The sequence below is a fragment of the Balaenoptera acutorostrata genome, chromosome 8 (genome assembly GCF_949987535.1).
Source record: "Balaenoptera acutorostrata chromosome 8, mBalAcu1.1, whole genome shotgun sequence".
In the NCBI taxonomy this organism is placed as follows: domain Eukaryota; kingdom Metazoa; phylum Chordata; class Mammalia; order Artiodactyla; family Balaenopteridae; genus Balaenoptera; species Balaenoptera acutorostrata.
In genome coordinates this window covers 100,617,553-100,637,525 of record NC_080071.1, presented here as the reverse complement: position 1 = coordinate 100,637,525, position 19,973 = coordinate 100,617,553, and positions in this window count along the sequence as shown.

Genomic DNA, 19,973 nt, shown 5'->3' with positions numbered 1-19,973 from the left:
ATGCAGGTTTGTGTGTGTATTAACATCCTCATATCACTTGTGCAGATATTGATAAGCACAAGTAGTGGCTTATATGGTAAGACTACCTTTAGCTTTGTAGGAAACTGGAAAACTATCTTTCAAGGTGGCTATAACATTTTGCACACCCACCTGAAATAAATGAGAGTTCCTATTGTTCTGGGTCCTCAACAGAAATTGGCATAGTCAGTTTGTGGATTTTAGCCCTTCTAATAGGTATGTAGTGGTATCCCATTTTAATTTGCATATCCCTAAGATGACAAATTATGTTGAGCATCTTTTCATATGCTATTTGGCATATGTATATAAAAACTCTTAAATCACAACAAGAAAACAAATGACTCAGTATTTATAGGCATATTCATTTGGATCTTTTTCCCATTTTAAAAATTGGGTTGTTTGCTTTCTTACTGTTGAGATTTAGGGTTTTTGAATTTTGTATATAAGGCCTTTACCAGATATGTTTTTCACAAATATATTCTTAGTTGGTGACTTTTTTTAACATTGTTTTTCAAAAGCAAAAATTTTAGTTTTAATAAAGTCCAACCGATCTATTTTTTTCTTCCATAGATCAAAATTTGTGAGTTATATCTAAAAGCTCATCAACACCCTCAAAGCCACATGGATTTTCTCATATGTTTTCTTCTAAAAATTTTATAATTTTGTATTCTATATTTAGGCTTATGATATATTTTGAAATAATTTTGTGAAATGTGTAGGGTCTGCATTTAGTTTCATTATTTTACATATGAACATCCAATTGCTTCAGAAATATTTGTTGAAAAGACTATCCTTTCTTCATTGCATGGCCTTTTCCTGTCATCCAAGGTCAGTTGATTACCTTTCTATGGGTCTATTTCTGGGCTTTCTGTTCCTTTCAATCGATATATGTGGTAATTCTTTCTCAACAACATGCTGCACTGATTATTGAAGCTTTATAATAAATCTTGAAATCAAGCATCGTGTCTTTCCACTTTGTTCTTTTGTTCCGATTATTTCAAATCCTTTGCTTTTTCATATAAATTTTAGAATCAGTTTGTTGATATCTACAAGATAGTTTGAAGGAACTTTGGGAAAATATTGAATCTATCAATTAAGTTGAGAAGAATTGAAATCTTAACAATATTGACTCTTCCAACACATGAGCGGTGTATCTCACCATTTATTTAGATATTTTGATTCCTTTCATCAGTTATTAGATTTCCACATATAAGACCATAATGTTTTTAGATTAATATGTATTTCATTTTTGATGTTATTGAAAATACTATTATTTTAATTTCATATTCTTATTGATCACTGCTGGTATATAAGGAAGCATTTGCCTTTCTTTTTTACACTTTTATTGAGATGTCATTTACATACCATAGAATTCATTAATTAAAATGTGCAATTTGATGGTTTTAGTATATCCAAAGAGTCATACAAACCTCATTGCACTATAAGTTTAGAACAATTTTATCATCTCAAAAAGAAACCCTATATCCACTAGCAGTCACTCTCCATTCCTGGACCTCACCATCTATCCACTGGCAACCCATAATCTACTTCCTGTTTCAATAAATTTGCATATTCTGGATATTTCATGTAAATAGAATCATACAACATGTAGTCTTTGGGTTTGGTTTCTTTCACTCACATAATATTTTCAAGGTTCATCCATCTCATAGCATTCACTCTTTTTATTGACAAATATTATTCTATTGTATGACTACACCACATTTTGTTTATCCATTAATCTGTGCATGTACGTTTGGGTTGTTTCCACTTTTAAGCTATTATGAATGATGCTTCTATAACCATTGTGTTCAGGTGGAGTTTTTTGGGGTGGAGGGGAGTAATTCTTATGAAATTTTACTTTAATTGAAGCCCCATAGAACATTAGAAGACAATGTTTCAAACACTATCAGCATCACTACAACAAAACCAACTGGTTCATAAAGAAGCTGAGTGTGGATATGAGTTTTGTTTAGCTTTTAATTGAGAAAATTGTAGAGTCACATGGAGTTGTGAGAAATAACAGAGACCCCTTGTATACTTGCCCATTTTCCTCCAATGGCAACATTTTGAAAACTATAACATTACGTTATACATCCAGCTATTGACATTGATACAATTCACCAATCATATTCAGATTTAATCAGTTTTACTTGTACTTGTGTGTGTGTGTAAATCTATACAGTTTAGCACCTGTAAGATATATGTATCCACCACTATAGTCCAGACACTGAAAAGTTCCAGCAGCACATGGATTCCTCTTGTCTTTTTAACCATACTCACCGTCCTTCCCTTCCCTCTACTCCTAATCCCTGTTTGCAGTACTGTATTCCTTGATTATGATTTTAATGTCAATGTAATCAGTGGTGAAGACCCTTCTCTCATTTTGGTATTAGTAATCTATGTCTTCTCTCTCTTTTTTCTTTGTTAGCCAGGCAGAGGTTTATCAACTTTTTTGATGATGTCAATGAACAAACTTTGGTTTTGTTGATTTTCCTCTGTTGTTTTCTTGTTTTTAATGCCCTTGATTTCTTTTCCAATTTTTATTATTTTCTTCTGTTTTTTTTAGGCTTACTTTGTTCTTCTTTCTCTGGTTTTCCAAGGTGGAAGTTTAATTTTTGATTTTATATCTTTCTTATTTTCTTATAAATGCATTTAATTCTATAAGTTTCCTTTAAATCCCTGATTCATCTACACCTCATACATTTTGTATATTGTATTTTCATTTCTATCTAATCCAAAATATTTAAAATTTTCTCTTGAAACTTCTTTGACCCATGAATTACTTAGGAGTATCTTGTTTAATTTTCAAATATTTGGGGATTTCTCCAGCTATCATTCTGTTATTTATTTCTATTTTAATTCCATTGTGGTCCGAGAACATACTTTGTACAATTTTTATTCTTTTAAACTTGTTCGGGTGTGTTTATGGCCCAGAATGTGGTCTATCTTGATTAATGTTTCCATGTGAGCTTGAGAAGAATGAGTATTCTGCTGTTGATGGATGAAGTATTCCATAAATGTCAATTAGATCATGTTGATTGATAGTGCTTTGCAGATCATCTATATCCTTACTGATTTTCTGCATGCTTTATCTATCAATTCTATCAACTGATAGAGAGGTATAGAATTCTCCAACTACAGTAGTGGATTCAGCTATTTCTCCTTGCAGTTCTATCCATTTTTACCTCACATATTTTGATGCTCTCCTGTTAGGTACACACACATAATTCTTAATGGTTCCTGGGAAACCTGACCCATTTATAATCATGTAATATTATTACCTCCTTACCCCTGATAATTGTCCTTGTTCTGAATTTTACTTCATCTGAGACTAACACAGCTATTCCAGCTTTCTTTTGATTACTGTTAATATGGCATATTTTTTCCATCCTTTGAACCCATATGAGTCTTTATATTTAAAGTAATTTTATTTTAAGCAGCTTGTAATTACGTCTTGTTTTTTGATTCATTCTATCATGGTTTTTTAATTGCTGTGTTTAGACCATGAATATCTAAATTTATTAGTGATCTAGTTAGCTTAATATCTACTATTTATTTTACTATTTTCATTTTGTTGTCTTTTTTAACCTCTTTTTATGTCCCCTTTGGTATTTGTTTTTTTTTCCTTTATCTCTTTATTTATTTATTTTTAAAACATCTTTACTGGAGTATAATTGCTTTACAAGGGCATGTTAGTTTCTGCTTTACAACAAAGTCAATCAGTTATACATATATCCCCATATCTCTTCCCTCTTGCATCTCCCTCCCACACTCCCTATCCCACCCCTCTAGGTGGTCACAGAGCACTGAGCTGATCTCCCTGTGCTATGCGGCTGCTTCCCACTACCTATCTATTTTACATTTGCTACTGGATATATGTCCATGCCACTATCTCACTTTCTCCCAGCTTACACTTCACCCTTCCTGTATCATCAAGTCCATTCTCTAGTACGACTGCATCTTTATTCCAGTCTTGCCCCTAGGGTTTTCATAACCATTTTTCTTTTGTTTTGTTTTTTAGATTCCATATACATGTGTTAGCATACGGTATTTGTTATTCTCTTTCTGACTTACTTCACTCTGTATGACAGACTATAGGTCCATCCACCTCACTACAAATAACTCAATTTTGTTTCTTTTTATGGCTGAGTAATATTGCATTGTATATATGGGCCACATCTTCTTTATCCATTCATCTGTCGATGGACACTTAGGTTGCTTCCATGTCCTGGCTATTGTAAATAGAGCTGCAATGAACATGTGGTGTATGACTCTTTCTGAATTATGGTTTTCTCAGGGTATATGCCCAGTAGTGGGATTGCTGGGTCATATGGTAATTGTATTTTTAGTTTTTTAAGGAATCTCCATACCGTTCTCCATAGTGGCTGTATCAATTTACATTCCCACCAACAGTGCAAGAGGGTTCCCTTTTCTTTACACACTCTCAGGCATTTATTGTTTGTAGATTTTTATGATGGCTATTCTCACCGGTGTGAGAAGATACCTCATTGTAGTTTTGATTTGCATTTCTTTAATGATTAACGATGTTCAGCATTCTTTCATGTGTTTGTTGGCAATCTGTATATCTTCTTTGGAGAAATGTCTATATAGGTCTTCTGTCCATTTTTGGATTGGGTTGTTTGTTTTTTTTCATATAGAGCTGCATGAGCTGCTTGTAAATTTTGGAAATTAATCCTTTGTCAGTTGCTTCATTTGCAAATATTTTCTCCCATTCTGAGGGTTGTCTTTTCGTCTCGTCTATGGTTTCCTTTGCTGTGCAAAAGCTTTTAAGTTTCAATAGGTCCCATTTGTTTATTTTTGGTTTTGTTTCCATTTCTCTAGGAGGTGGGTCAAAAAGAATCTTGCTGTGATTTATGTCATAGAGTGTTCTGCCTATGATTTCCTCTAAGAGTTTGATAGTGTCTGGCCTTACACTTAGGCCTTTAATCCATTTTGAGTTGATTTTTGTGTATGGTGTCGGGGAGTGTCCTAATTTCATTCTTGTACATGTACCTGTCCAGTTTTCCCAGCACCACTTATTGAAGAGGCTGTCTTTTCTCCACTGTATATTCCTGCCTCCTTTATCAAAGATAAGGTGACCTTATGTGCATGGGTTTATCTCTGGGGTTTCTATCCTGTTCCATTGATCTATATTTCTGTTTTTGTGCCAGTACCATACTGTCTTGATTACTGTAGATTTGTAGTATAGTCTGAAGTCAGGGAGCCTGATTCCTCCAGCTTCGTTTTTCTTTCTCAAGATTTCTTTGGCTATTCAGGGTCTTTTGTGTTTCCATACAAATTGTAACATATTTTGTTCTACTTCTGTGAAAAATGCCAGTGGCAGTTTGATACGGATTGCATTAAATCTGTAGATTGTTTTGGGTAGTATAGTCATTTTCACAATGTTGATTCTTCTAATCCAAGAACATGGTATATCTCTCCATCTGTTTGTATCATCTTTAATTTCTTTCATCAGTGTCTTATAATTTTCTGCATACAGGTCTTTTCTCTCCTTAGGTAGGTTAATACCTAGATATTTTATTTTTTTGTTTCAATGGTAAATGGGAGTGTTTCCTTAATTTAACTTTCAGATTTTTCATCATTAGTGTATAGGAATGCAAGAGATTTCTGTGCATTAGTTTTGCATCCTGCTACTTTACCAAATTCATTGATTAGCTCTAGTAGTTTTCTGGTAGCATCTTTAGGATTCTCTATGTATAGTACCATGTCATCTGCCAATAGTGACGGCTTTACTTCTTTTCCACTTTGGATTCTTTTTATTTCTTTTTCTTCTCTGATTGTTGTGGCTAAAAGTTACAAAACTATGTTGAATAATAGTGGTGAGAGTGGGCAACCTTGTCTTGTTACTGATCTTAGTGGAAATGGTTTCAGTTTTTCACAATTGAGAATGATGTTGGCTGTGGGTTTGTCATATATTGCCTTTATTATGCTGAGGAAAGTTCCCTCTATGCCTACTTTCTGGAGGGTTTTTATCATAAATGGGTGTTGAATTTTGTCAAAAGCTTTCTCTGCAACTATTGATAGGATCATATGGTTTTTCTCCTTCAATTTGTTAATACAGTGTATAACACTGATTGATTTGCATATATTGAAGAATCCTTGCATTCCTGGAATAAACCCCACTTGATCATGGTGTATGATCATTTTAATGTGCTGTTGAATTCTGTTTGCTAGTATTTTGTTGAAGATTTTTGCATCTATGTTCATCAGTGATATTGGCCTGTAGTTTTCTTTCTCTGTAACACCTTTGTCTGGTTTTGGTATCAGGGTGATGGTGGCCTCATGGAATGAGTTTGGGAGTGTTCCTCCCTGTCTTCTATATTTTGGAAGAGTTTGAGAAGGATAGGTGTTAGCTCTTCTCTAAATGTTTGAGAGAATTCACCTGTGAAGCCGTCTGGTCCTGGGCTTTTGTCTGTTAGAAGATTTTTAATCACAGTTTACATTTCAGTGCTGGTGATTGGTCTGTTCATATTTTCTATTTCTTCCTGGTTCAGTCTTGGAAGGTTTTGCATTTCTAAGAATTTGTCCATTTCTTCCAGGTTGTCCATTTTATTGGCATATATTTGCTTGTAGTAATCTCTCATGATCGTTTGTATTTCTGCAGTGTCAGTTATTACTTCTCCTTTTTCATTTCTAATTCTATTGATTTGAGTCTTCTCCCTTTTTTTCTTCATGAGTCTGACTAATGGTTTATCAATTTTGTTTATCTTCTCAAAGAGCCAGCTTTTAGTTTTATTCATCTTTGCTATCATTTCCTTCATTTCTTTTTCATTTATTTCTGATCTTTATGCTTTCTTTCCTCCTGCTAACTTTGGGCTTTTCTTGTTCTTCTTTGTCTAATTGCTTTAGGTGTAAGGTTAGGTGGTTTATTTGAGATGTTTCTTGTTTCTTAAGGTAGGATTGTATTGCTATAAACTTCCCTCTTAGAACTGCTTTTGCTGCATCCCACAGGTTTTGGGTTTTCGTGTTTTCATTGTCATTTGTTTCTAGGTATTTTTTGATTTCCTCTTTGATTTCTTCAGTGATCTCTTGCTTATTAAGTAGTGTATTGTTTAGCTTCCATGTGTTTGTATTTTTTACAGATTTTTTCCTGTAATTGATATCTAGTCTCGTAGCCTTGTGGTCAGAAAATATACTTGATATGATTTCAATTTTGTTAAATTTACCAAGGCTTGATTTGTGACCCAAGATATGATCTATCCTGGAGAATGTTCCATGAGCACTTGAGGAGAAAGTGTATTCTGTTGTTTTTGGGTGGAATGTCCTATAAATATCAATTAAGTCCATCTTGTTTAATGTATCATTTAAAACTTGTGTTTCCTTATTTATTTTCATTTTGGATGATCTGTCCTTTGGTGAAAGTGGGATGTTAAAGTCCCCTACTATGATTGTGTTACTGTCTATTTCCCCTTTTTTTTTTTTTAATTTTATTTATTTACTTATTTATTCATGACTGCGTTGGGTCTTCGCTTCCGTGCGAGGGCCTTCTCTAGTTGCGGCAAGCGGGAGCCACTCTTCATTGCGGTGTGTGGGCCTCTCACTATTGCGGCCTCTCTTGTTGCAGAGAACAGTCTCCAGACGCGCAGGCTCAGTAATTGCGGCTCACGGGCCCAGTTGCTCCGCGGCATGTGGGATCCTCCCAGATCAGGGCTCGAACCCATGTCCCCTGCATTAGCAGGCAGACTCTCAACCACTGCACCACCAGGGAAGCCCATATTTCCCCTTTTATAACTGTTAGTATTTGCCTTATGTATTGAGGTGCTCCTATGTTGGGTATATAAATATTTACAATTGTTATATCTTCTTCTTGGATTGATCCCTTGATCATTATGTAGTGTCCTTCTTTGTCTCTTGTAATAGTCTTTGTTTTAAAGTCTATTTGGTCTGATATGAGAATTGCCACTCCAGCTTCCTTTGATTTCCTTTTGCATGGAATATCTTTTTCCATCCCCTCACTTTCAGAGTGCATGTGTCCCTAGGTATAAAGTGGGTCTCTTCTAGACCACATATATATGGGTCTTGTTTTTGTATCCATTCAGCCAGTCTATGTCTTTTTGTTGGAGCAGTTAATCTGTTTACATTTAAGGTAATTATCATTATGTATGTTCTTATTACCATTTTCTTAATTGTTTTGGGTTTGGTATTGTAGGTCTTTTCCTTGTCTTGTGTTTCCTGCCTAGAGAAGTTCCTTTAACATTTGTTGTAAAGCTGGTTTGGTGGTGTTCAATTCTCTTAGCTTTTGCTTGTCTGTAAAGGTTTTAATTTCTCTGTTAAATCTGAATGAGATCTTTGATGGGTAGAGTAATCTTGGTTGTAGGTGTTTCCCCTTCATCACTTTAAATATGTCCTGCCACTCCTTCCTGGCTTACAGAGTTCCTGCTGAAAAATCAGCTGTTAACCTTATGGGGTTTCCCTTGTATGTTATTTGTTGTTTTTCCCTTGCTGCTTTTAATATTTTTTCTTTGTATTTAATTTTGATACTTTGATTAATATGTGTCTTGGTGTGTTTCTCCTTGGATTTATCCTGTATGGGACTCTCTGTACTCCCTGGACTTGATTAACTATTTCCTTTCCCGTTTTAGGGAAGTGTTCAACTATAATCTCTTCAAATATTTTCTCAGTCCCTTTCTTTTTCTCTTCTTCTCGGACCCCTATAATTCAAATTTTTGTGCATTTAATGTTGTTCCAGAGGTCTCTGAGACGGTCTTCATTTCTTTTCATTCTTTTTTCTTTATTCTGCTCAGCAGTAGTTATTTCCACTATTTTATCTTCCAGGTCATTTATCAGTTCTTCTGCCTCAGTTATTCTGCTATTGATTCCTTCTAGAGATTTTTAATTTCATTTATTGTGTTGTTCATCACTCTTTGTTTGCTCTTTACTTCTTCTAGGTCCTTGTTAAACGTTTCTTTTATTTTCTCCATTCTATTTCCAAGATTTTGAATCATCTTTACTATAATCATTCTGAATTCTTTTTCAGGTAGACTGCCTATTTCCTCTTCACTTGTTAGGTCTGCTTGGTTTTTACCTTACTCCTTCATCTGCTGTGTGTTTCTCTGCCTTCTCATTTTGCTTAACTTATGGTGTTTGGGGTCTCCTTTTCTCAGGCTGCAGTTTCATAGTTCCCATAGTTTTTGGTGTCTGTCCCCAGTGGCTAAGGTTTGTTCAGTGGGTTGTGTAGGTTTCCTGGTGGAGGGGACTAGTACTTGTGTTCTGGTGGATGAGGCTGGATCTTGTCTTTCTGTTGGGCAGGTCCACGTCTGGTGGTGTTTTGGGGGTGTTTGTGGCCTTATTATGATTTCAGGCAGCCTCTCTGCTAATGGGTGGGGTTGTGTTCCTGTCTTGCTAGTTGTTTGGCATAGGGTGTCCAGCACTGTAGCTTGCTGGTCTTTGAGTGGAGCTGGTCTTGGCATTGAGATGGAGATTTCTGGGAGATTTTTGACGTTTGATATTATGTGGAGATGGGAGGTCTTTTGTTGACCAGTGTCCTAAACTTGGCTCTCCCACCTCAGAGGCACAGCCCTGACACCTGGCTGGAGCACAAGAGCCTGTATTTCCACACAGCTCAGAATGAAAGGATGGAAAAAGAAAGAAAGAAAGTAGAAGATAAAATAAAATAAAATAAAATAAAGTTATTAAAATAAAAAATAAAAAGTATTAAAAAAAATTTTAAGTAATAAAATAAAACCAAAAAAAGAAAGAAAGAAAGAAAGAAGAGAGCAACTAAACCAAAAAGCAAATCCACCAATGATAACAAGTGCTAAAATCTATACTAAAAAAAAAAAAAAATGGACAGACAGAGCCCTAGGACAAATGGTAAAAGGAAAGATATACAGATAAAATCACACACAGAAACATACATATACACACTGAAAAAAAGAGAAAAAAGGAAAAAATATATATATCATTGCTCCCAAAGTCCACCTCCTCAATTTGGGATGATTCATTGTCTATTCAGGTATTCCACAGATGCAGGGTACATCAAGTTCATTGTGGAGATTTAATCTGCTGCTCCGGAGGCTGCTGGAAGAAATTTCCCTTTCTCTTCTTTGTTCGCACAGCTCCTGGGGTTCAGCTTTGGATTTGGCCCCGCCTCTGCATGTAGGTCGCCTGAGGGCATCTCTTCCCGCCCAGACAGGATGGGAGTTAAAGGAACAGCTGCTTCGGAGGCTCTGGCTCACTCAGGCCAGGGGGAAGGAGGGGTACGGATGTGGGGCGAACCTGTGGTGGCAGAAGCCATTGTGACCTTGCACCAGCCTGAGGCGTGCTGTGCGTTCTCCCGGGGAAGTTGTCCCTGGATCATGGGACCCTGGTAGTGGCAGGCTGCACAGGCTCCCAGGAGGGGAGGTGTGGAGAGTGACCTGTGTTTGCACACAGGCTTCTTGGTGGCCGCAGCAGCAGTCTTAGCGTCTCATGCCCGTCTCTGGTGTCCGCACTGATAGCCACGGCTCTCGCCCGTCTCTGGAGCTCCTTTAAGCAGCACTCTTAATCCCCTCTCCTCGCGCACCAGGAAACAAAGAGGCAAGAAAAAGTCTCTTGCTTCTTCAGCAGGTCCAAACCTTTTTCTGAATTCTCTCCTGGCTAGCTGTGGCACACTAGCCCCCTTCAGGCTGTGTTCATGCAGCCAACCCCAGTCCTCTCCCTGGGATCTGACCTCCGAAGCCGGAGTCTCAGCTCCCAGCCCCCACCCATCTCGGCGGGTGAGCAGACAAGCCTCTCAGGCTGTTGAGTGCTGGTTGGCACTGGTCCTCCATGTGGGAATCTCTCCGCTTTGCATTCTGCACCCCTGTTGCTGCACTCTCCTCCATGGCTCCAAAGCTTCCCCCCTCCCCCACCCACAGTCTCCACCAGCGAAGGGGCTTCCTAGTGTGTGGACATCTTTCCTCCTTCACGGCTCCCTCTCACTGGTGCAGGTCCCGTCCCTATTCTTTTGTCTCTGCTTTTTCTTTTTTATTTTGCCTACCCAGGTACGTGGGGAGTTTCTTGCCTTTTGGGAGGTCTGACGTCTTCTGCCAGCGTTCAGTAGGTGTTCTGTAGCAGTTGTTCCACATGTAGATGTATTTCTGATGTATTTGTGGGGAGCAAGGTGATCTCCGCGTCTTACTCTTCCGCCATCTTGAAGCCTCTCTCTCCCCTTTGGTTTTAATTGAACATTTTACATGATTCCATTTTAATCTCCTCTCCTGCCTTAGAATATTATTTAAAATTCTTTTTAAAAATTAGTGGTTAGCCTATAGTTTACACTATACAAAAAGTTTAATTTCTTGCTCATATGACAAGTCAGTCACAGATCAGTTTTGGGAGCTGCAGGTTGGCTGCTGCTCTACCACCCATCTCTCTTATTCTGGGGTTAAGGCTGAAGGAGTAGTCCTTATGTGGTCCATGCTCATCTCACGATAGAGACAAATTAGGAAGAAACAGGGATAAATCATATATTAGCTCCTAGAGTTTCTGCTCAGACATGGAATGCATACATGGCCAAGCCTAACGTAAATAGGGCGGAAAACTTTCCTCATCTCATAGGATGGCACTCCAACGCACTTGGAAACCGGTGAGGATATAGAATCCTTTCCCAAGGCAAATAGAGAACAATGACTAATCTATAGTCATTTTCAGATAATTCTAACATCTCAGTATTGGCATCTATTGATTGTCTTTTTTATTCAGGCTGAGATCTTCCTTTTTCTTAGTATGATGAATTATTTGTTCCTTGAAAGCTGGATATTTTGGATGTTATATTATGAGACTCTGGACCTAGTAGTGGTTCTGGCTCCCCACTAGGCTTTCTCTGACAGCATGGGGTGGGGACCTTGTTTGCTGGTGGTGGTGGTTAAACTCCTGACTCACGACACCACTCCTGTGGTTGGAGGGGAGGGGGCAAGGTGATCTCTTACTACCCAGTGGGGTTGAAGTCCAAGTTCCCCATGTGGTTTCCACGGATACTGCAGTGGTGGTGGACGTTTGTTACTGCCCAGCCCAGAGGGGATGGCAGTCCTGGCTCTGACACCACCCGGTCTAGGACAGGGGAACCTCATTAGAGTCTGCCCAGGGTGAAGCCTAGGTTCCCCCCTTGGGTGGGACCACAGGTTTTCCTGTGGTGTTTGGTATCAGTACAGGGGTTATTTTATGGAAGTTTCTGCATTCCTAGGCTGCCCCTCCCCTGGTCCTTTGGTAGAGAGATCAGGCTTTTGTCAGGGCTTTCTTTGTCTGTGCTTATTGCTGTTTCCAGATTGCTGGCTTCTCTGGCATTCAGTCTGGGATGTATGAGGCAGAAAAGAAACCCAGGGAACTCATCATGTGTCCTTCCTTGGGTCCCAAGGTACTTGGCTGGCCTGCTCTCCCTCCACCTTTCAGAATCTACTTATTTATTTCATATTTAATGTCCAGGGTTTTTAACTGTGTTCAGTGGGAAGAATAGGGAAAAGTTTGTCTACTCCATCTTCACTAAAGTGGAAGCCCCTGGAGGAGATTTTTTTTTAACATCTTTATTGGAGTATAATTGCTTTACAATGTTTTGTTAGTTTCTGCTGTGTAACAGAGAAAATCAGCTATATGTATACATATATTCCCATATCCCCTCCCTCTTGCGTCTCCCTCCCACCCTCCCTATCCCACCCCTCTAGGTGGTCACAAAGCACCGAGCTGATCTTGGAGATGTTTTTATAGTTCTGTGTTGAGTTTGTTTTTTGTCTTTTATTGAACTGTTTACAATGAGTATGTATTGCTTTTATAATTAACTAAAGCATATGCATACAATTGTCCTCCTCCCCCTCATCCCCAAAATACCTTTTGTTCATCACGATATTTACTGTTTTTCTACTAGGTATAGCCCAATGCATGATATCCTTCTGGGAAACGAGAGTAAAGCCATCCTCTCTGTGGTTTTTGCTGTTTGGAACTGAAGACATCCCAAGATGTTCCTTTCCAGCTTCAATTACAGAATCATAATTAAACATTTTAATTAAAAGTCAGCCTTCCTTAGCAAATGTGACCCATGGCTGGGAGTGAACAGCTCCCACAGCAGTGGCAAACTTCTTTTCCTTCTCTGACAGTTCTGTCAATATCTGTCTTCACCCGGCTTCACCTGCATGGCCTTGTGGTGCACAGAACCCTCGCTCAGCATTCACTAACTTCAGGGCATTCTGAATTTTAAACTGCCAGACTCAATTAAGAGAAGCAGATGGACTTAACCCTTAAGCACACCACCAGCTATGGAAAATAATATCATGGGCTGTGTGTGTTTGTGTGTGTGTGTGTGTGTGTGTGTGTGTGTTCAGCAGCAAATCAATATCATTGGTATTATTTTGTGGATAAGGTATGGGGGCTGCCCTTAGGAAGTTTGCAGATTAATGGACAGGAGACTCCAGATTATAATCTCTACAGTGGGGCCCTAGGTTTAAGGCACACCTAACCAGAAAGGGCACCCCAAGGAGAGAGGATTGAAGAAACATCCTACTCCCAAAAAAGATTCCTTGAGTATAGACACCAGATCTTATTTATGGACTATCTATCTTCTAAGGTACCTACCAATGAGCCTTAACTCCTAGAAAAGACTCAATAATTTTGCCTTATCTCATTTGACAAGAAAGCTCTATTCATTTGTCTACAGTTGGCCACCAGGTTCTATTTACACAAAGTTATATTCACAGTGGGAGGCATGGGGGCCTTTTGGAAAGGTCCTGGGGCAAACACTACCAACTGGAAAGCACTGGCTACAAAGAATTTCACACCTGCCACTTCTTACACACAAGTGTACACTAGAACTGAGTGTTAAGGGTACAGAGGTTAAAGCAAAGGTATTTATGCTATTGTCATGTAGGCTTTTTCCTATTAAACATAAGATAATAAGCAATTTAAGCAAAACACAATGTTTGAGGATGCCAAATGGGTGGATAACTAGTCTCCAGATTCTGAATGAGCAAGCAGAAAGCTGGCCTACTATAAACGTAGCCGTGGGATTTGGAAAGCTCTTGTCTGAGAGTACCCAAGTACCCATTTTGCATATTCAGCAGCTGTTCTTTTAAATAAAATGCTAGCACACAAGTAAACCAGGAATTAAATCAGGGTTATTTTCACAGGATCCCTGCCATGTGTCCAATGCTGCACTTAATTCAGTAAGCCAAAGGAGAGGTATAAAGTAAAGTACCTGGTTGCTTTGGTGTACACTCTGGATTATAACACCTAGAATCAGTTAGTATTTCAGGTCAATCTTCATCCTCCAAGTCAGTGTCTAACAGGGGGCATTGTTCAGGATCCTTGCTGATTCTTGTGGAGGCTGAGTGGAGGCTTCCACTGCTTTGTTGGCTTCCCTCAGTCCTCAGTTTCTCCATTGATAAAAGGTTTCCTAGCAAGTAGATGGTGCTGATGGTGAAGAGTGGGGTGGAGAGGTTTGGCTTGGTGATGTTGGTGAAGGTGATGATGCTGGTGAATCCTCAGTTGCAATAAGGTAACCAGGATGGCAATCTGCGGGGGAAGTGGAGAATGTCACAAATGGTAGCTGTAGCTTGCTGAATGTGGCGTTCCAGGTTGGAGCGGTTGCCTAACTGCGTATTGTTGGTGCTAGCTGTGGAACATCCGCAGCTGCAATGAGTGTGGCATCCAATAGTGAGCAATAGGCAAAAGAGTGCAGTCAGAGGCAGCATGCCACACTAACCCACTTAACAATATTTACAGGGTTCAAGATGCATAGTGGGTTCATCTCAGCAAAATAAACCTAGTGCCCTATAAATTTCTAATGCTTTTTTGTTGTTGGTTGTTCTCGGCACTCAAAGAAGTCTATAGCTGGTATGACCATTACTATCAATATCACCCCAAGCCTATTCACCCTGCACCATGCTAGGCTAAATTTGGGCATTAATAATAATGGTTCCATCATATACAGAGTAAATATCCATGTTATTTTTAGCTCTGCATCCAGTTTTGATACAATAGAAGATAGTGTTCTTCACACCTGAAAATTTTATAGAGGGATCATATTATTTTCTTTAATTTGATGTAAATATGCTTTTTCCTCGGCCACGCAGTAGGTTTTATTAGTGGCAGGTGTTGTAATTTCACCTATATTATATGCACCTTTTGGTTTTTTAATTAATACTTTCCTTCTAACTTAGTGTTTGGGGTGCTACTAGTGATAATTTTTATTTCTGTGAGTGGTTGCAGTATTGATTTTCTAGTTGTTTTACCATTATCTTGCTGCTTCTCATATTGCTTTAGTCCAAGTTTTCATATCAAGATTGTTAGTAAGCAATCTAAGCTTTTGCTCAAGCAAGCCATGACACCTTTCAATTGATCCAGAAACAGTTGTACGATAAGTGGAAGTGCCACATTATGCCCTGTTCTTTGGCCCAAACTTGTCCTATTTTCCTGTGAAGTGGGTTTCCGGGTTAGATTCTGTGATGATTGAAATTCCATAGCAGGCAATCCAATTTCCAATGCCCTGATGGTGGATGTTTTTATTACTTTTCCTGCAGAATTAGGGTAATCGTATTCCTGACCATGTGTCTACATTGGTGCCTGCACATATACTTTAGTTTCAGATATAGGCAAGGGTCCTATATAATCAATTTGCATAATTTGGAAAGGTCTGTCAGCTTTGACCTTATCTGGAATATTAATTAATGACCTCCAAGCTTTAAACATTCAGCAATTATCTCACATTTTTAATTTGAAATTGGACATATTTGGTACATGCATACATGTTTCTTTTCTCTAACCACGTTTTAGTGCTATGTATACCAGCATGACCTTTTTGGTAATGTGTCCATATAAAAATTCTGTCAATTAGCATATCTATCTTTTCCTGCTTTACCTCCCATTGTTCCTTTGGTTTATGCTAAGTATATTTTGCACAGGGTCCTTTTTACCCATGAATCATTATGATTTTTTGAGATAAATCTTAGTTCTCCTGTGTTTCTGTTGCCTGTAAATACTGTAAATAATGTTGTTCTGTCTTGTGGGGGAATACAGCTTTTAGGATGACCTTTATAACTTGTTCTGTTGCTTCCAGATATAAGGGTGAGGGTGTCTGTCCCCTGTCATAAAGCGTAGTCAATAGTCTTAATTTCATTATTGTATTAGTAGCTTCCCCTGCTGTTTCTCATTGAGATGTTTTAAGAGATAACATATTATGTATAGGCCTTCTAAATCTCCAGGCTGCTATTCACAAACAGTGATTTTTGTAAATTAGTATAATTTTTTCCAAATATTCTAAGGCATTGATTAAATTTAGCATCAGTGGTGACTGGTCTGAGTTGCACAATCTCTGCGAGGTGATCTCCTTCATGGGACTACTGCCTGCAGGGTCACCTCGCCCAGGCATGAGCCAATGACCCAAGGTCTGTGGAGAGGTATTTAGATCAGCAAAGGGTAACCTTGCCCTGACCCAACACTCTGAGTAAGTCCTCACCAACTCTTGGTATTTAAAGCCTAAACGTCCACTAGCACAGTCGCACCTCCAGTGTTCTCATCACAAGCCCCCAGCAGTGCCCTTGCACAGCTGAGCTGAGTGCTTACTGATGACAACATCCTGACACAGCTTCCTCCAGGTAACCAACTTCATCCTTAGAACAAAATAACTTCATTCTTAGATCAAGGCAAGTAGGTTGGAAATCATATCAAACCAACACACAACATGGGGCCACTGAAGTTCACAATGAGCGGTCCTCCGGTCTAAAGGCAAGGGGAGGGGAGGCGGGTGGCCAGGGTGACAAAAGCTGACAACACCCAGCATTCCAGAGCCGACTCCCATTCAGGCTGTCTCCAGCATGACAGCTCCTTGGCTCCTGAGTTTGGGGATTAAAGTGGGGTTCTTGTGGTCTCCCAGGTCCGGGGCCCAGGCCAGCCTGGGTCTGTGATTCCAGCCTGCGCACTGCCTGCAGGCAGCCTGGGAGAGCATCCCAGCCTGCACACGTGCACAGCGCTCCCTGGAACCTGCCTGGCCAGTCCAGTCCAGCTGCGGCCGGTGGGTTCAGAACCCACGCCCTCACATCTGGTGTCACCATGGGGCGAGACCATCCCCCACAGCTGCACCCATCTCGTCCTTGTCTTGGGAGGCTGGACACCTAGGCGGAATCACACTCCTTACTGCCCCATCTGATTCAGGGTCACGGGCTCCGGAAGGCAAGCTCACAGGTGAGCTCCTTAGTGCTCTTGTCTAGTCCCCTTAGTTGCTCCTGGTTCCCGTGACATCAGAAAGGCCCTGGAACGCGTGGTCAGATATTCGTCTTCGCCATTTCTGCTGTCTCCTGAGATCCCTCTGGTCATCTCTTCCCACCTCTTCTCTGGTGTCCAGCCAGATTTCCCCTCTGGTGCAGCAAGGCAAAGGTTCAGGGAGCCTCTTCTAGGGAATTGGGGTGTGGTCCGGCCAAGCCCCTGTTGATACCTGAAATGCATTTCCTCTCAGTACAGGTGGTCAAATGACAATTTTCCCTGTGCGAGTTTCAGTGTGTAATAAAATCTGCAGTCTGTTAAATTGAAGAGGCTGCCGGGATGAATACAAAAGGAATAAGAGAAATGAGGGCTTCGGGGGTGGTGATTCACGGAAATGGTCACTGCTGTTGGCTTCAATTTAAAGTCGTATTTTTCAGCTTTCATTCTGATCCCTATGTGACATTAATTCTTCCGGAATGTTTTCTTTCGGCTGGGAATTCTGCTTATCAAACATGTATTTTAAAACAGAATGATTGCAGGAAATCCAATTTCATTGCATAGAGTTTACTTTTTGAGTGGAATGTTTCTTTCCTGCATCCACCTTTATCTAGTTTATTATAAAAGAGAATCAATACCATACAGTGGTCTTTAACACAATATAGGGAAAGGTTTATTTTTTTTAATAAAAGTACGGAGGCTGAAAACTGTATACACAACAAATAGGATTGGCCATCACCCAGAACTGATCTCTCTTTTTGTAAGAGGTTTTATCTGGTTATTCCAGTTTATTCATGGGGAGGACTTGGAGAAGTGTGAGAAGTTCTAAAATGCTGTGCTTTAGAGTGTCATCCACTTTCACTAGGAAGAACGCAAAATGTTTCCCACTATTCCCCCTGGAAGCCTCTGGGCTTGGCTGGCATCAGGGCATCCAGGTCCAGGGTAACACACCAATTACTAGCCCTGGAGCCTGAAATGTCCCTGCACTGGTCCCAGTGACCACGGATGTTCAGCATTAGACGTTCTGAAACACCTGCCTCTACAGTGTTCTTGGAAGTCCTGGTGTTCTAAAAGTATTTTCACATACTTAAATGAAATTAATTTATCCCACAAATATATGACAATCTGATTTTTAAAAGAGTTGGAAAATTGTGATCTCACTGTTTTAATTTACATTTTCCTAATGACTAGGGAGGATGAGAATTTTTGTAGGATTATTGGTCATGTGTAGTTTTGCTGGAGACCCTTATCCATTTTTCAAATGCTTTCATTGACTTTTTCTTATTTTAAGATCTTTGAGGAAACTTGGTCCCAGGGCAACAGGAAGTCTTCTTATGGATATACTAGGTAGAATAATGGCCCCCATAGATGTCCAGGCCCTACTCCCTGGAACCAGTGATATGTTAGGTTATGTGTCAAAGGGAAATTAAAGTTGCAGATGAAGCTAAGGTTCCTAATCAGCTGACCTCAAGGTAGAGAGATTATCCTGGATTATCTGGGTGGATCCAACGTAATTTCAAGGGTCCTTAGAAGTGGAAGAGAGAGTCAGAGAGATGGCAGTGAGAGATGATAGACTCAGACAAACATTGCTGGCTTTGAACATGGAGGAAGGAAGAGGCCACAAGACAAGGAATGCAGGAGGCCTCTAGAAGCTGAGAAGGGCAAGAAAACAGATTCTCCCCTAGAGCTGCCTGAAGGGGATGCAGCCCAATGACACCCATGTCATACATCTGACTTCCAGAACTGTAAGATAAAAAATTAGTGTTGTTTTAGGCCACTAAATGTATGTAATTTGTTACAGCACTGAAAAGAAGCTAATACAGAGGATATTATGAGTGAATTCTATTTTTCAGACTTTACCCATCTCCAGCATTTCAGGGCTGCCTCGCTGGGGAGTGTTCTCCTAAATACAGATAATGCAATGACTCTTGGAGCCCCACCTTCCACACTGCTCAAGATTATCAAAAAGGCTCCCACCAAGTCCCATGCTTCTAACCACAGAATTACTGATGTTGTGGCTTCAGGTGAGGTGCTTACCCTGGAAGCTTGTAAGAGAAGAATTTAATAGTCACATGTATGGACTCTAGTATTGGAATGCCAGGGCTTAAGTCCCAGCCATGTCATTTATGAGCAAAGCAACTGAATTGACAAATATAGAATGCTAAACCTATCAATGACAGAGCACATATTAGTATTTAAAATACAAATGGAATATAAAATTTTATTATATGTGGAGTAGTAAATCAAGATTCAAACCATTTCAAAGACTGAAATCATTCAGACCATTTTCTCTGACCACATTGGAATTAAGTTAGCAATCAATAAGAAAAATAAAATGGGAAGAAAATCCTCAGTTGCTTCAAAATTAAGCAATTAACTTCTAAATAACCCATGGGTCAAAGAAAATTACAGGTGGAATTTGAAAATATTTAGAGATGAAAGAAATAAAAAATATCATATTAAAATTTGTGGATGCACCTTTAAAGAGCTCAGAAGAAAATATATAACCTTAAATGTACATATCAAAAAAGAAATAAAAAGGTAAAAATTAATCACCTATCTAAGCTTCCATCTCAACATTCTAGAAAAACAGCAGCAAATTAAATCCAAAGAAAGTAAATGATATAATAAAGATAAGAGTAGGAAACAAGGAAATAAAGATACTTAGAATATGTTCTGTGGGCATATCATGTTAAATTATTTAAAATTACTTTACAAGATAGAAACAAGTAAATGATAGTAATGTATACATACAAAAGCATGAGAATGTGTTTGTTTGCTGATCTACTACC